At 44.0% G+C, this 18,067-nt stretch overlaps 1 long non-coding RNA gene across 1 annotated transcript; it reads left to right on the forward strand.

Moving 5' to 3' along the window:
• The first annotated feature begins 15,057 nt into the window (after positions 1-15,057).
• On the forward strand, positions 15,058-17,787 carry LOC308481155. Its single transcript, XR_013988483.1, has 3 exons — positions 15,058-15,119; positions 17,092-17,206; positions 17,512-17,787. It is a non-coding gene; the product is annotated as an uncharacterized lncRNA (long non-coding RNA).
• The last annotated feature ends 280 nt before the right edge of the window (positions 17,788-18,067 follow it).

Consider the following 18,067-nt stretch of genomic DNA (forward strand, 5'->3'; position numbering starts at 1 on the left):
ACTTCAAATGTTCTATATATTTCAACTCAAGAATTTTCCTTTGAAGAATAAAACATGCCATGGAGAGACAGTACACCTGAACGTATTTATACCTTTTTTGGGGCGGGGGGCATGTAACAGTTCCTACTGATTTTCATACTTTCAAATGTTTAACGTAGAACATGCTCTAATGCTACAAAAAATTAAAATCAAATTAAAATAAAACAACAGTAAAAGTTCAGATAAACCTTTCTGAATATATTAAAGAAGTTGTATCAAACTGCATATACCAAAATTATTACAATTATTCCCTTCACAGTGCTATGATTCTTAGAATGGTTGAACCAAGTTTGAACAAGTCTCTCAGCCTCACTCACCTCACAGAGTGTTTGTTGTGGGGGGGGGGAGGAAGGGAAAAGAGATTGTTAGCCGCTTGGTCACTCCTTAGGGTAGTGATAAAGCGGGATATCAAATCCAAACTCTTCTTCTTCTTCTAAAGTGACATTATAGTGCTTTGAGTGTGGTCCATGCCTCTTCCCCAACTACAGTGGTAACTCGGGTTAAGAATTTAATTTGTTCTGGAAGTCCGTTCTTAACCTGAAACTGTTCTTAACCTGAGGTACCACTTTAGCTAATGGGCCCTACCGTTGCCAATGCGCCACTACCACACAATTTCTGTTCTCATCCTGAGGTAAAGTTCTTAACCCGAGGTACTATTTCTGGGTTAACAGAGTCTGTAACCAGAAGCGTATGTAACCCAAGGTACCACTGTACTGCTCTTCCCAGTTTGCTGTGCACTCTGCTGCAACAGTTCCTCATGCCTAGCAGCATATACAACTTACTTTGAAACATTGTGTGTACAAATGCAAGGTTTCTTGCAGGCTGCTCTGTGGGTTTATTTATTTATTTGGTGAGGAGAATCTTTGATATCTGAACTCCTTATATGCCTGTCATTTCCTCCCTCTCCCCTTTCATGGCAAAAACAAAACAGGATGTTCACCCACCGGCTTCTCCTCCTTCTCTTCCAAGAACCCCAAATGATTGGCCATCTGTGCACTGCACTCATGTTAACTTGTTTTAGGTTTGGTAAGCACTTTCCTCGAAAAGCTGTTAACCTAATCAGAAAAGTAAATAACCCGCTTCTGTTTTGCTATTCAAAATACATGTGAACCACAACCCCTCGCCCCATTCCCCACCACCACCACAACGGCAGTACAAAGCAAACATTGAGATTATAAAAATCACACTTGTTCAAACAGTGTTAGGAAAAATTATTTTAGCTGAGTTTGCAAGAGAAAGTAGCATTCCCACCCTCCCTTCATTTGCTAAGGTGGAATGTATTGTTATGAGTTGGGGGGGCAGAGGGGGAGGAAGAAGGCTGTATGTGAGATCCTTCCAACCCCTGGATCCAGCAAGTGTTAAAATATAAACCACGCTAGCTTCCTGTCTGGAGGTAATAGCCTGGGTGATGGGCCATTAAGGGAAACAAAGGAAAGGAGGCTCTGTGTGTGATGGAAAATGGGTGAGGGCTCTCCCTCAGCTCAGAGGTACTGTATTTTTCGCTCTATAGGACGCACCCAACCATAGGACGCACCTTGTTTTAGAGGGGGAGAACAAGAAATAAAATTCTCCCCTCTCTGCTCAGCGCCCCTTCAGGAGAAATGCAGCCCCTTCCATTTCTCCTCCTGCTTTGCTGAAGGGGCGCTGCGCAGCTCTCCCTCTGCTGAAGCCAGGTGAGTCTTGCTCTCCCAGCTTCAGCAAACGGAACCCAAAGCCTCCGGAGCGGGAGGCTTCAGGCGGCCATCCCTGAAGCCTGGAGAGTGAGAGGGGTTCACGTTGGCTTCAGAGGCTTCACGTTGCTATCGCTGAAGCCAAGGAACCTGCATTCGATCCATAGGACGCACACACATTTCCCCTTAATTCTTGGAGGGGAAAAAGTGTGTCCTATAGAGCGAAAAATACAGTAGTTAGGAGGACAAAGCCTGAGTTTAGAGCTGAAAGTGGGAGTAATGTGACCTAGACGTAAAGCAGCAAGCTGGAGAGAGCAATGTTTCTGTTTGAATCCAAGGCAATGGCCATTGGCACCAACTCCTGGGGCCCGAGACACTTCCACTCCCCTGAATATTTCTTTTGAGGGGGCCGGGCCCCTTCAATGTTCAGAGGACGTTGTCAGGACATTGTACGACGTTGAGCCAGGCCCCCTCAATAAACCTGAGAAGCTGGCACCTCTGGCTACAGCTAGGGGAGAAACAAGATCCTTTGGGGGTGCTGTGCTGGTCCCGGGGGGAAGGTTACCGTTGGCGTAGTCAAAGTCCGGTCCTGGGTCACTAGCCTGGAAACAGTTCACAAGGAGCGGGGCGAGGTCCGAAGCAGGAAGCCGGGCGGGGACAGGAACACTGAAGGGTCAGGTCTGGGTCCGGGCAGGGACAGGTACTCCACAATGACGTTGCTCCCGCAACCTGGGACCGGGCTGACTGGCCTTTATCTTCTCTGAGGCCAGGGGCGGTCCCGGCCCCCAGGAGACTCGCCTCTCCTGGCCTTAAGGCGAGCACTCCTCCTGGGAGAAACCAGTTCCCTTCGCCTCTCTGCCCTGAGCCTCTGCAGTTCAGGAGAGGCTGAAGGGTTACTGGGCCCGGGGGGAGACTCACCTGTAGGCACTGAGTCCTCAACCACCTCTGGAGACAGAATGGATTCACCTGGTGCCTGCTCCTGAGGATCCAGCACAGGTGTAGGCGCCTCAGAATCAAGGCCCTGCCCCAGTTCAGCCGGCCCTGGAGGCGGGAACTCCTGTGCAGGCTGGGATTCCTCCGGTTCACCCTCTGAATCGGATTCCCAGGCCATCACAGGTGCTGATGCTGCGAATTCCTCCATTGTAGGCTCAGGTTGTAGATATGCGTAAATAAACCATATATCATAAAGACACCACACTCTCCCCTGTGCCTCATTTCCAAAAGGAAACACAGACCCTGGGCCTAGAAGTCCAGGAATTTCACACTGCTCAGAGATTGAGGTGGTGTGCAACAGTGTATTATGTTTTGACATATATTTTAAGTTCCCCTAGGACAATACAATTCACACCCATGCTGTTTTTCAAGACACCTTCTCTGTTCTTAGATCCTTGATACCCCTGATGCAGTGAACCCCTACTTAGAGCAGTCACTCTAGGAAGCAAAGTGTCAGAAAAGCTGAAAGTGTCAGAAAGCCCTGTTCAGAATCCAACCCCACTTCTTGTGTGTTCACTGCATGCGTGAAAGGGGAGCAAGGCTGCACCAGCTGTCCACACCCCAAAACTCAGTGTGCCCCTCTGTCCACACTTCTGATGTCAGCCTATTCAGTTAACTGAATGAAATGAGCCCCTATCTGCACATATTTATTCCGTAACTAGGGTGCCACTACTCAAAAGACCCTGTGTTGAGTGCTACTCACCTTACTCCAGTAGCATATAAAGTGCCACCCAACCACTCTGCCCCCAGTGAGCCAAAGTGACCGAAGACTGGATCAGCCCAATTGGGCAAATTTGGTTAGCGAAACCTGCACTTTGACAGATCTAGAGCATGGCGCCAATAAATCATAATTGTTACTGGTAAACAAAGGCGGATGAGATACTGTGGCTCTCTTTGGAACTAAATGGAATTGGGCTACGCTTCAATTCACTTATGCAGCTAAAGAAGGAGGCAAGGCTTCCAAATATTAATAATCCAGTAATTCATTCATTATTACCTCTGCGGCCTAAAATTAGGAAGAAAATTACTTCCAACAGCTCACCGACAGTGACATTATCTTAGAACAGCATCCTGAAATGAGAGAGAATGGCAAAGATTCTATCTGAATGGGCTAAGTATGGCAAAATAGATTTATAGGTTTCTGAAAAATTGCCACTTGTCTGGTTTTGGATAGTTTATGTGCTGTCAGAAGGGGTAGGCAACTGGCCATTGCAGTTTCTAAGAGTGGGTGTTGTTCTCCACACCACTTTTTTCGTGTGCTTTTAAATGTTTGCAAGTGTTTTAAGTGCTATTTTTATTTTTATTTTTTAAAAAAATGATATTTATTGAGAATTTAAAATTACAGAGAAAAAAAAAGAAAAGGAAAAAAGGTAGACAAAAAGAGAAATTAAACAATACAAGAAAAAAAAGAAAAAACAAAACACACAATACATCAAAACCAAAAACAAAAATAAACAAAAAATTTAAAAACAAATCCAATATTCCCAAATCTTTATCTTTCATTAACTTGTTTCATCGACCTCCTCACACCTCCCTTTTTTGTATTCTAGTTATTAATTATCTCAGCAAATCCTTTCCATCTTTCACTATATTCTGTCATTAAATTACCTTAATTTATTTTAACCTTATCTTACCATAAAAAGCCCTAAAGCTTAAAACTTAAAACTTATTTATACATAATTCCTTTTAACATTTCTACTAAAGCCAAATAGTTTCATTCCAACATTTTTCTAATACTCATTAATTTTACAATGATTTTCTAAATGAATTTTTAAAACTTTCTTCCAATCTTCATCCATCGTCTCTTCTTCCTGGTCTCGGGTTTTATCAGTCCTTTCTATCCCTTCCATCTAGTCCATCAACCTGGTGACCTTATATCCGAGGCTCTTAAGTCTTTTCCATGTCCCTTCTGCAGGTCTTCTTCATGTTTATACCTGCACTTTACTTTATCTTCTGCTGATCTTATTCTTAATTTCCTTCCTTTCTCACTGAGGGGTAGATCTCGGGGAGACTCCAACTTGACAATATCTTTATCCCTTCTCGACAAGTCAGCCCATTCTCCATAGTCAGCACTGAAATCCAAAAGATATTTGAAGGCATGTTTTAAAGTCCCTCCAAGGTTAAGGGCCCCCACAACTCCAAACTCCCCCTGGCCCAAAACCAGATCCGAAAAGTCAAAACATCCCTGCATAGGGGGATCTATCCAACTTCCCATCTCCAGACCAAACAGTACTCCCTCTCTCCAAATCTGGCTTTCTCCAGATTCAGTCGTCAGAAACAACAACTTATGTTCCTGCAAGGCCGCAGCTCTCTCCATTTCTATTACTTGAGGTTCAGCAACAACCTCCTCCTTTATCTTCTTCACAACTTGCCCTGTCAAAGCACATTCCTGGGTTGGTTCCTGAGTGGTTTCTATATAGGTATTCACTGTTTGTCCAAAATTGCCAACTGCAACAGTCATCAAATCCATCTTCTCATGTAGCTGTTCCAGTAAAGCGCTTGTCTTACAAAAAGCAAGCACTAAAGCTTCTTCTGGGCACATTCTTGTTCAAGGTCAATGTCTGGTTCTCACGATCTTTAATCTCTACAGCTGTAGAATTCCCCAGATCGACTCCAGCAACAGTTTCACAAGCTCCCTCTAGAGGAAACAATTTCTGTTTGTATCCGTCTTTTTAGAAACAGATCCAGCAACAAAATTCCTTTCGTTTTTCAGATATTTTGTTCCTTTTAAGTGCAAAAAGGAACATTGGAATCAATATGTTTCTCTTTTTTAACTATCTGTCAAAAAACATTTTATCCACAGTCAATGAACTTCCCCAAAGCGTCTGTCTCTGACACCCCGTTCCCAGGTTCAAGACGGTGGAAATTTATCTTTCTTTACTCTCTCTTCTGCAGGTTTAAACAGTCTGAGATTTCCCCCCTCTTCTCCTGCTTCCAAGGGGGGTTTGGTAATTTTAACTGATGGAAATTTAGTCCTTTACAAGCGACTTTCCAGACTCTAGCTTGCAATGTCTTTGCTTCAATCTATTTACAAAAGCGGAAGGCGGACTACCTGTTTAGACCTTCCCGCTTCGGTGCCAAATTAAGAAGTTTCATAGTCCAATTTTCCGTTCTACTCACGGGCAGTTGTTTAAAATCCAATTGTCCACAGGAAAAAGTCAGCGCTCTCCGGCAACAGCAATGCGGCTTCACTCCGTGAAAAGAGCAGTCGATTCAAAGCACCGCGCCACTCACCCCACGTCGCTCCGGATCCCCGAAACCGGGTTTCCCCGTGAGTAGGGGAGGCGCAAAAGGTGCCAGCCAAATCCCGCGTCCACAGGCTTCTCCCGCCTATGGTTTTTGGTGGGTCTCCGCCTCACCATGGCAGTCTAGACCCTAATTCTCACGAAGCGGATTCCTCCCGATCAGAGGAAATCCGCCATTGCCGGAGGCGCTAACCCGGAAGTCTTAAGTGCTATTTTTAATGGGGTTACTTATTTATCTAATTTTAAAAATTACAGTGGTACCTCAGGTTACAGACGCTTCAGGTTACATACGCTTCAGGTTACAGACTCTGCTAACCCAGAAATAGTGCTTCAGGTTAAGAACTTTGCTTCAGGATGAGAACAGAAATTGTGCTCCGGCGGCGAGGCGTCAACAGGAGGCCCAATTAGCTAAAGTGGTGCTTCAGGTTAAGAACAGTTTCAGGTTAAGTGCGGACCTCCAGAACGAATTAAGTACTTAACCTGAGGTACCACTGTATTTCTATTATTGTGCATGTTTATTTGTATCAGTTTAAAATTTTGAGCCAGCTTGGGTCCTGCATCAGAAGAAAGGAAGGGTTTTAAAATAAAATAAAAAACAATTAATTAATAGAATCATAGAGTTGGAAGGGACCCAAGGGTCATCTAGCTCAACCCCCTGCAATGCAGGAATCTCAACTAAAGCATCCACGACAGATGGCCATCCAACCTCTACTTTAAAATCTCCAGGGGAGAAGAATCTACCACCTCTCGTGGAAGTCTGTTCCCTTGTCAAACAGCTCTTACTCTCAGAAAGTTCTTCCTGGTGTTGGATTGAGAACTCCTTTATTGTAACTTGAATCCATTGGTTTGGGGACTAGCCTCCAGAGCAGGAGAAAACAAGCTTGCTCCATCTTCCATGTGACAGCCTTTAAGATATTTGAAGATGGCCATCATATCTGCTCTCAGTCTTCTCTTTTCCAGACTAAACATACCCAGCTCCTTCAATCGTTCCTCACAAGTCTTGCCTTCCAGACCCTTGACAGTCTTGGTTGCCCTCCTCTGCACACATTCCAGCTTGCCAATATCCTTCTTAAATCGTGGTGCCAAGATCTGGGTCCAAGACTCCAGGGGTGGTCTGACCAAGGCAGAATAGAACAGGGCTATTATTTCCCTTGATTTGGACACTATACTTCTGTTGACGCAGCAGACATTTGCTGCAGCCGTATTGAGGATATATCAACGGAGGTGACCTGGACTTTGGGCCTGCATAAAACAGTTTTTACATTCATGGGCTTGGTGCTGAGTCCCCTGGCAATAAAAGCAGGTTCCAGGGTTAAAAGAGGAAGGGACATAACTCTTAGCATGCAAAAGGGCCCAGGTGCAGCTCCTAGCATCTTCAGGTACAACTGGGAAAGACTCCTGTCTGAAACTCTGTGGAGCAGTTTAATGATCTCAGGCAGGCAAGCAAGCCCCAATAAGAATGAATGAGTCTCTGGCAGTTTTATAGTACGTTTATTTACAATAAACATCCATCACGTTGCTCTGAGCCTGCCGCACTTTGCTACAAGTTGGTCACTCTGAGTCTCCACCCCTTTCGCAGAACGAAGGACGCCAAAGTCCAGTCCTTCCTCTCTTGTACTTCCATTGCATTTTAAGCTCTTCTGGTTTGGGGAGAAAGTGGGTGAACTCCCCCCCCCCCGGCTATCAAACAAAGATCCTTCCAAACACTGCCTCCCTCCTGGTTGCATAGCGACCCCCTCAATGTCATCTATCTCCTCCCCTCCATCTGCCTGTGAGCTTCCCGAGTCTGCTGCTCTATCTGAGTCTGGGAATTCTTGATGGGGGGGTGAACTAACCCACTCCTGCTCTGTTTGTGGCTGCAATCCCTCATCTCCAGAGTCAGACTCTGGCTCCCTCTGTACTGGCATTCCTTCATCTCCAGAGTCAGATTCTTCCCAGGCTTTCGATTCAGCCATATCCTTGACAAGCAGCTGCCAGCCATTGTACACAATAATGGCCTATAAGAACCAACAATCTGACTTGGCATATGGCAGCTTCCTGTGTTCCTAAAACATGGTGAGCCCTGTCTTGGAAGATGTGGATAATTTCCCATCACATGGGACATGTTCAGCTAACATTCCTTTCTCAGCTACGTTTTGCTGCTGGCTGTGTGGATGCATCACAGAGGATCTGTTATCTAAATAATGTCATCCCCCGATTAGATGACAAACATTTTAAAGTCGAAAATTGCCCAGAGACACTATCAACCAGTAAATTCACATCTGCTACAGAAACAATTGAAATGTACTTCAGATAAAAACCCACACTGCCACAAGTCATATGCAGTTGTTCAAACACTTGCAAAACCTTCGCTCACAGCAAATGGAACTCTGTACTTTTTAAAAAAAATATAGCCTTTGTTTACTATTTAACCAGCTGGATGTGATTGCGGGCAGACATGTGTGATAGATTTACACATGGAAGGAAGAAAATATTAACTGTACACAGATAGTGTAATTATGCTGTATTCTTTCCTTTCAGTTTTGCTACCAGAAAGTATAGATTGGTTTCTTTTACTTTATTCAGGTGCTAACTCAAAAACATTAAGCGTAAACTATGCCCATTTCTGGAAAAAAGAGGAAGATTTAATAAAGTCAGACAAAACAAGCTGGAGAGTTGCATTCTCTGTGTGGTTGCTGCAGATCAAATAATATTTAGTTGCCACGATAGGATCTAATTAGGCCTCTCGCTTTAATTCATGACTCTAGGATGCCCTTGAGAGCTTGCATAATAAGAGGGAGAATGTATGATCAGGTTTAAAGCAGAATATTACCGTCAACATAATCCCCCTGAAAGGAAACAAAGAATATTTATTCACATTATATGTCTGCCGTGAACAGCAGTCCTCAGACAATTTGATTATAGGAATGTGCAGTGCCAAAATGAAACATACTTGTTGTCTGAATTAAACCCATGACACTCCTCAATTCTTCCCAATTAGAAATATGTCTGGTGTTTCTTCTAATGTACCATAATAGTTTCGGAGCACAAGGCTGTCCCAACCTGAAGATTGATCCATAGGCAGTATTCTATTCATTGTGTTTTGTAACTGAATTTGTCTAAATCACAGACTGGAGGATCTTTTATATATGATCATAGCACTAAGATTGCAGATAAACCTTGTCTGCTCTTTAAAAGGCAACACTTCCACTCTCATCCCAGCACTTAAACTCAGGATTTAATACTCTCCCAGTGGCAGCGGTGGTGCTGATGATGATACTCTCAGCACTTTGGAAGCCAAGTATAAAGGGGAAAGAGTTCTGTGCTAGACTAGCTTTGCTGCTTTTCTGTGTTTCTCCCTCTTCTCCCTGGCACCATCCCTGAGGCAGCACACGATAACATACAAGCGATGGCCATTTTACACATGGCCAATTGACACATGATCACTGATGTGTGGGTCCTTTAGGACCTGGAAGAAGGCAGAATGGGGCAGAATGGTGTGGGTGCTCTCCCAACATGCGTGGGGGGCAGGGGTGGAACCCCCGCATGAAATGGTTGCTGCCTATAGTTGAAAATGCTACACGCCAAGAACAGTTTTTCTGCAGGATGAATTGTTTGCTTGGAAAGGTTCTCTGTTTGCATGTCTGTAATTTCAAGAGCATATGGTCTTTGCCAACTAGGGGTCAGCCTTCCCAAATCAGGAATGGCTCTGTGCTGGAATTTGTAACTTTAAGAGAACTGTGGCTTCAGAAATGAAGCGACTCAATAAAGGAGTTGGACGTTTGACTCCTGTTTAGTTCTAAGTGAGGCCTTGATTGTCTCATCAGGTGCACCTAACATGCACCTAACTGGGCACATGTAACTGGGCACAGGGTTAGAAAGCAGGTGGCCCTCCAGGTCTTGCTGAACTCCAACTCCCATCAGCCCCAAGCAGGATAGCTAATGGTCAGGGATGATGGGATCTGTAGTCCAACAATATCTGGAGGTCAACAGATTCTTGAGTCCTGTTTTAAGGGATTCTATCTAAGATTACAGTGCAAACTTCTCTCTTTTTTGTCAGACCTCATGGAAACTTCTGAACTGTGTATCCTTTCCTCAGCAAGTGTCCAGATCTAGAAAAAGGTATTGCTGCCCAATGGGAGCTTGTCCAGGACAACTTGACCTCGCGAGGTCAACACTTGAAGTGTGTCAAGGCGAGAAGCCATGTTGCTCATTTCTGCAAATAGCTCTGTTGGGGTAGGACCAATTTTGAAGCAGCTACTAAATGGCACAAGGAAATAAATAGAATAATAAGCTGCTAACTGCTCTTAACTGAACTCTTGTGAAAGCAAAACTTAAGAAAAGAAAAAGAGCATTTGGAGAGTGGGAGGGTGATGCGGAAAGGCAAGTGGAAATCTGGTCAGCTCCATTTTCACATGTGACTGCTAAACCATGTTTGAAGTATTAACAGATCTGCAAAGTGGGGAAACCTGCCTTGACTAGAATACATTTCTTTTGCTATTAAATGCGAAATCAAGCATAAACAAAATCACCACAGAAAGCAGGTTAGAAATATTGAGACGGAAAGGGGGCCAGAGGCATCAATAACACATGCCAGAATTTTGAAAGAAATTATTACAAGTCTGTAACAATGAAAACACCATTAACATGAAGATCCACTGGAATGCATATTTGGTTTTAAAATGGCTCCTTTCCTCTTTCTTGTTGTTTAGTCATTTAGTCATGTCCGACTCTTTGTGACCCCATGGACCAGAGCACGCCAGGCACTCCTGTCTTCCACTGCCTCCTGCAGTTTGGTCAGACTCATGTTTGTGGCATCGAGAACACTGTCCAACCATCTCGTCCTCTGTCGTCCCCTTCTCCTTGTGCCCTCCATCTTTCCCAACATCAGGGTCTTTTCCAGGGAGTCTTCTCTTCTAATGAGATGGCCAAAGTATTGGAGCCTCAGCTTCACGATCTGTCCTTCCAGTGAGCACTCAGGGCTGATTTCCTTAAGAATGGAGAGGTTTGATCTTCTTGCAGTCCATGGGACTCTCAAGAGTCTCCTCCAGCACCATAATTCAAAAGCATCAATTCTTCGGCACTATTGCCAAGAGTCCCAAACCAAACTCGAAAGACGCTCTTAGCACTGCTTGTGAAAATTCTCTTATGAATATAAGACAAAAATGGCCCTGATCTGGGAATGTTTGTTACGTTTGAGTCCCATTCAGAAATCAAGGGGCAAGGTGATTGTGACTAACTTAAACCTCATTGATTTCAATTCGATTTGAGCAACGAATTTTGTGCAGCTGATCGGAGCTATAGTTGTTGGTGAAGTTGGCTTTGTTTAAATGCGACACAGTTTTTAACAGAGGCTGACTCAGCTAAGCACATTCATCACTTGATGACAGTAACATCAAGCATTAACTTGAATGTGTGAATGAGCTATCACAAATTTAACCAGAGACAGAGATTTTGTATCATCCAAAGTCACCTCCAATGCAATGCTTTTCAATGGAGTTGGTTCACCTGTTGAACAGTGACACACAGATGAATTGAAGAAAGCATCATGTCCCCTTATTCCAAGTTCCCTTTCCACAAACTCATGGACCAATTGCCTCTCACATTGGAGCTGGAAATTACAACACACTTGGCACTACAATGCCCACGAGTTCAGTGATGAAGGAACAGTAGTTGTGGTCATTTGGCCTGAGACTGGGAACAACATGTAATACTTTCATTTCCAGCGATGGCTGTTTTGGCTCACAGCTTCACCACTGTTTAAATAGCCAGAACTTGGTCAATATTAGACAGCCCTATTTGAGCAGAATGAGGCAACTACCAGTTGATGTTCCCGGATTTCTTAAGTGGTAAAAGGTCCAAGGTAGCCTGTTACATTATCCATTTCCCTGTGAGGAGAAAAGTACTGGCAGCTTGTGGTGTTTATGTCATACATTTTTATTGCACAAGTTGAACCTCAGCCTAAAGAAACATCCAGCCTGCCCTTCTTCTTCTTCTTCTTCTTCTTCTTCTTCTTCTTCTTCTTCTTCTTCTTCTTCCATAACTTGTCTGTTCCCTCAATGCAACAACAGCTTGCTTTTGCCAGACAGTTCCAAAAACTCAAGACTTATTTTTCCTTTGCTGGGTACAGTCAAAATTGTTTCCTCAAACATCAAATTAGTGGAGAAATGATGGCTGAAGTAGATGGAGTTCCTCAACCTTACATCTCCATCATTTCTTCCCTGCACCCCTGTTTCCCTAGCTAGGGCACCTAGCTGTTTGATTGAAGTGCAGAGTGTTTGAGGACTGGGACATTCGCAGGGAAACCAAAATGCTTGTTTACAAAGCTATTGTACTACCAACCTTACTGTATGCTTGTGAAACGTGGACCACTTATAAACGCCATCTCCAACTCCTCGAAAGATCCCATCAATGGTGTCTCTGAAAAATTTTACACATCACCTGGGAAGACAGGTGAACTAATGCCAGTGTACTGGAAGAAGTAAAGATCACCAGTGTCGAAGCAATGATTCTTCAACATCAACTTTGTTGGACTGGTCATGTTGTGTGGATGCCTGATTATCATCTTCCAAAGCAACTACTCTATTCTAGACTTTAAAATGGTACGCGTAATGCTAGTGGTCAACAAAAGAGGTTCAAAGACTCTCTCAAGGCAAATCTTAAAAATGGAGTATAAACACCGACAACCAGGAAACACTGACCTGTGAGTGCTCCATTTGGAGAACAGCCTCTACCAAAGGTGTCATGGGCTTTGAAGATGCTCGAACTCAGGACGAAAGGGAGAAACGTGCTAAGAGGAAGGCATGCTTGGCAAACCCTCATCATGATCAACTCCCTCCCAGAAACCTATGTCCCCACTGTGGAAGGACGTGTGGATCCAGAACTGGCCTCCACAGTCACTTATGGACCCACTGTTAAAACTGTGTTTATGGAAGACAATCTTACTCGGCTACGCGGGATCACCAAAGAAGAAGAAGACAGCTGGAAGCAAAGCTCCTAGGAAAATGGCAGCGCAGAGGCAATGGTTAAGCAGTTCCTGCATTGCTGCTTCTCCCCTGCAAATTGATTGTTCCTTTGCAGTATGATAGATGTTCATCAGAGAGCCAAATACCCTCTAGCATCTGCCCTGTGAGGCAGCCATCTCACTCAAGACTCCTGAAGTTCCCAGGCTGCACAAGTAACTATCAGGAAAACAGCAAAATGAATTCTCCTTTGAAAGGAGAATAGCTTGTGTTCTTGGTTGACTCTGGCACTCAGAAGCAAAGGGTCTTCTTGCTCTCTCTTTAATTTTTGCTATTCATAACTCCTTACATCTCACAGCAGACCTATTTTAAGCAACAGATGGATCAAACGCAAATAAAGAACAAACTACAAGGGCTAAAAGATATTATTTCAAATGCTTGCTTTGTTCAAAAGTCATGTTGTTCCTGAACACTGATGTAATTGCTGCTTATTTTGAACACTCCACGGCCTGGCTTTGGTTAGAGACAGACAAAACATAACTTAGAACTGTAAACCGCATCTTCTGTGCCAAGAAGAAACGGCTGTAATTTACATTATGCTTCAGATTTGAAGGCAAAGGATGCAGCCAGATGGCCACTGCCCATGCTTTTGGTAATCTGTCTATCACATTTGTATCGCCCACCATTCTTCCAAGGAGCTCAGAGCAGCAGGTTTTATTGTATTGTCTCGCTTCTTGGCATAGCCCCTGACGTGGATTCCAAACGGAAACACCAAAACCAACAGAGCAAAAGCATGCAAACAAATTCCTGAGGGCATCTGAGAAAAATCCCCCCCATCCTAGGGTGGCCACTTACAAATGGCTCAAAAAAAGGGTAACAAATGCATTAACCTCCCCAACCCCACAAAAAAGATGAAGAAAGAGGAGGCAGGTTTGCATAAAAATTGCATATGCAAATATAATTGATGAAACTTTAGAAATCATAAGTACAATTTGAAGAGAAATGTAATTCCATAGCAGGGAAGACTGTGACCAGGTGTTTCCCCAGCCTGCTGTCCTGCAGGTACAGGTGCAACTTCAAGGCTCCTCCTACCTTCCCATCTTATGATTCTGTATCTATAAATAGGGCTTGGACTGGACAGCCCTTACAATAGAGAATGGTCCTCTGCCAAGTTGGACACATGGCCAGCCTATCACCTCCTCCCATATGAACCTATATGAGATCTTCGCTCTGTTCTTGAGGTCCTTCTTGTGGTTTTCCAGCCAGGTGCTGTTGATGAGGACATGAGTAGCGGAACCTCCAAGGGAAGTCCATCTGGCCCCTTCTTTGCTCACATTTAAATGAATTCTTAAGATGTCTTTCCTTGGGCAGGCATTTTTTAATTCAGGGATAGTCAACATGGTGCCTTTGAGAAGTTGTGGACTACAACTGCTGTGGACTCCAGCTGGCATGCCCAATGGTCAGGGATAATGGAAGCTGCAGGCCACAACTTCTGGAGGGCATTGTGGCAAACTATTTTCAAAAGTGGTTCAACAGTCAATCCCTCTTCCCAGGGAACTCTGGGAATTGTAGTTCTGTGAGGGGAATGGGGGTTTCCTAACAAGTCTCAGCACCCTTAACAAACTACAGCTCCCAGAATTATTCGGGAGAAGCTATGACTGCTCAGAGTGGTGACACATGGTGTGAATGTGGCCTACAACTCCCATCATACCTGACCATTGGCCATGCTAGCTGGAGGTGATGGGATTTGGAGTCCAACAATACCTAGAGAGCCACAGACATACCTCCCCCTCCATATAGGGAACAGAATGACCTCCATGATACAGAGCCTATGCTCTATGACTCAGAGCATGCCCATTTCTATATATAGCACAAAAATAGCCAAAAGCCATGGGGTTATGGAGAAAGACTCTAGATACAGCTTATCATTGTGCCCTTCTGCTATCCTATGTAAGCACAACTCCACTAGGAATCCATGATGGATTCCTAAGCAAATAAAACAGCACTCATAACAGACATTTACAAAAGAGATATTAAATAAATGTTTGCTAAAGTAGCTCAAGGTTATTAGTTAATGTTCGTTCCTTCATAACTCAGAGTGCAGTTAATAATTATTAAGCCTGTTTTGCCCCCCCAAAAAAAGTCGGGTTAGATTGTTTTGACCTGTGTTAAGCATTAATGTCAACAACTACTATCATGGTTTGTGTGTGACGCTACCCGAGGGATCCAGTGTAAGTGATGAGAAGTTATGGTACAGCTGGAGAGCTCTTAGTGGCGTAGATGCCTCTAATCTGCATCACAGCAGCGATTTTATGATAGAAAGCCCTGGATATCCATTGTTGTTATTTGATTTGGTGCATTTCAGCTGTTGATTGAAAGGAGAGCCTAAACTGGGCTGCAAATTGAGAAAGGGAATTACGAAATCCTGTTCCAAAAATTAAAGATCTGGTAGGGGCTGTGAGTATTTTGCCAACATTTCCCAATAACTGGATTAATTACACGGTAGTGTCACTGACGACACCCCCCCCCCGAAACAGCCTTACTGTGAACCAAGATGAGATGGCTGCCTTGTTGGGCAACCGATTTAGGGCGCTGCGTGGATTATAAGGTTAGAGATAGACCAAGCTAACTCTTGGGGCAAAAAAGACTGAGAGGTTCTCCTGAGTGATCTCCACTGAAATGAACAGGAACTTTGTGATTGTTGATGCCCTTGTTTGGTGCGTTGAAAAGGTGCCATTTGGATTTTCTGGCACCAAAATGTATCAAGGTACTATCTAGGATTTGCTACCAGTAAGCAGTTAAAACATAAGCAATGATTGTCACTGCTGTTAGTGTGGTTTGCGCATGGGAAGTGCTTGCTTGTATTTGGCTATCTGTATTTGGAGTATTTATTTGAAAATGGCAATTGGATCTCAGAAATGTTGCCAACATTTACTGAATGCACCTATTGGGTTGCAGTCACAAACAGGGTCCTGGTGGGAAATTGCTGAACTGTCCAGGAAAATCTGGACGTATAGCACAACCCATGTCAGAAGTCTAAAAAGATCTCAACAACTTGGTCCCCCCCCCCCAAAAAAAAAGATCTCAACAACTTTTGTGTTTGTTTGTTCACTTTTTGAAGTATGGCAACCCTAATGTATCCAACTATGTTCTCCTAGAGTGGACTGGTTGAAATTCACAGACCTAAGTTAGTCATGCCCATTAATTTCAGTGGGTCTGCTCTGAGTCTGGCAAACACTGAATGAAACCCACTGAATGTTAAAATTCTGAATGTGTTTCTTACAAGGACTGGCTCCTGAAAGGTCATGCTGTGGAGATCATGTGACCTAAAATGCTAGCTTGACAAACACGATTTATGGTTTAAACTTGAGCTGTCAGCAGAGGCAGGTTTAGGGGAGCTTGACCAGTTTGGTCTCAGTGGGCCTGGAGCCTTCGGGGTGCTGTAACTATGAAGTAGAATGGGAGGCGAGAGGGCACCGAATTTGGGTGTTGCACAGGTTACCGTAGAACTTTGAGCTTCCCAGGTCTGCCACTGCTTTCAGACAAGGCCTCTGACACTGACATGGTGAAGGGCAGCCATCGCCCTGAAAAAGGTGTGAAACAAATGTCTGAAATTTTTGTGGCTAGAGATCAGACGACTATATAGAGAATATATGGAGAGCTCTTCCCACTGACTGGGCAGTGGCTTTACAGCCTTTAGAGACTAAGGGCTCCTCCAGATTTCTGTTTGTTCTGCCACTTTCCCCCAGGAAAACCCAATGTTTACTGCTAAATGGGAGCTAATGTTAACTGGGCTTTCCACGGATTGATGTTTGTTCTGATTCAGCGCTAAAGAGCAAGTTTTCCTGGGGAAAGTGGTGGGGCCCATGCCTAGAAGCATGGGACAAGTGGGGAAACCCCCAGGACCCGTGCTTTCTGAGCACAGGATGAGCAGAAGTGTGGACCAGTCCTTTATCAAGCCAGATCTCTGTTGTTTCCAATATGGTGAACGAGGCGACGAACAAATCAGTTAGGGATCCAATTTTTACAAATGCTGACTGACAATCTTGTATGGAGAAACAGGGCTGCAGATTATTTATTTATTTGTTTGTTTATTTATTTATTTATTTATTTATTTATGGGGGGGGTCCCCCGTGAAAGAGGAAGAGATAGAGATGTGAAATATGTTGTTGAATGGCCTGGGCTTCTTCCTCTAAATTTCAGATATTGAACGTATTCTTCAGATCCCTGGTCCAAGAGCCCAAACAAACGGTACAAGCAGATATCGTGGGTAGCTTTGAGCACTATTGACTCAAGGACTCCATCTTCAAAGCACTAGGTAACTTTTGTGAGCTCAGATATAGTGGTGTCTCTTTAGACGTCTTCTGAGATATATGCCCTGAAACTGTTAGGCGAGCCTGCCACCCATATACACCTCCTTTATAGGCAGCAGGAATTCCATATCCCAGATGAACAAACACCTTTTAAAAATTGCTTTCATAGCCCATTTCATGATTTCCACCCTCAATTTGCATGTATTCTGGATTTCTACCTTGTAAGCCAGGGAAACATTTCCCAAGCTTGGATCTGAAAATATGTTTTCCTTCTTTCTGCCATTTGAACTATTTGTGCTTTTTGTTTCAGGGGATAGTCGCATCATGAGTCCGAGACAGATTCTGAGCTGGGCATCCTGCAACCTGCCCCTAAATCCAGCCTTGCCTGTTTTCATCTGGTGTGCATCCTTTTCTCTGAGCACACCCCCTGAGGCCCCCAAACCATCTTAGCACAGATTTATCATACCACCTGGCTTTGGTGTAGAGGCGACGGTTCTCCCCCAAATCAAAGCAAGCATTGAACGAAACCCTCTCTTACCCCCAGCCTGGCATGAAGCAAAAAATAAAATAAAAATAAGCCACCTAACCAAGTTGGCCTCTGGCTCATAAAAATAATCCATCTCTGTATGAAAACCAAACGCTTCATAAAACCGTCATGCTGATTTGAAAAACAATTTTACAGCTAAAGGGAGGAATGCCCAGCCAGTGTAATTCATTACACTGAGGAGGCTTTAATAAGCCAGCCAAAAAGCACAAGGGAGTTCCCCTCCAGCTATAATAGAACGCAGATGCCATAATATAGCGCACATGCAACCCTTCGTACAAGTTGCAGGCCTAATAGCTGTGGATTCCAAGGCAAAAAATTC

This window comes from Podarcis pityusensis, assembly GCF_964106645.2.
Source record: "Podarcis pityusensis genome assembly, chromosome: 7".
Taxonomy (NCBI): Eukaryota; Metazoa; Chordata; class Lepidosauria; order Squamata; family Lacertidae; genus Podarcis; species Podarcis pityusensis.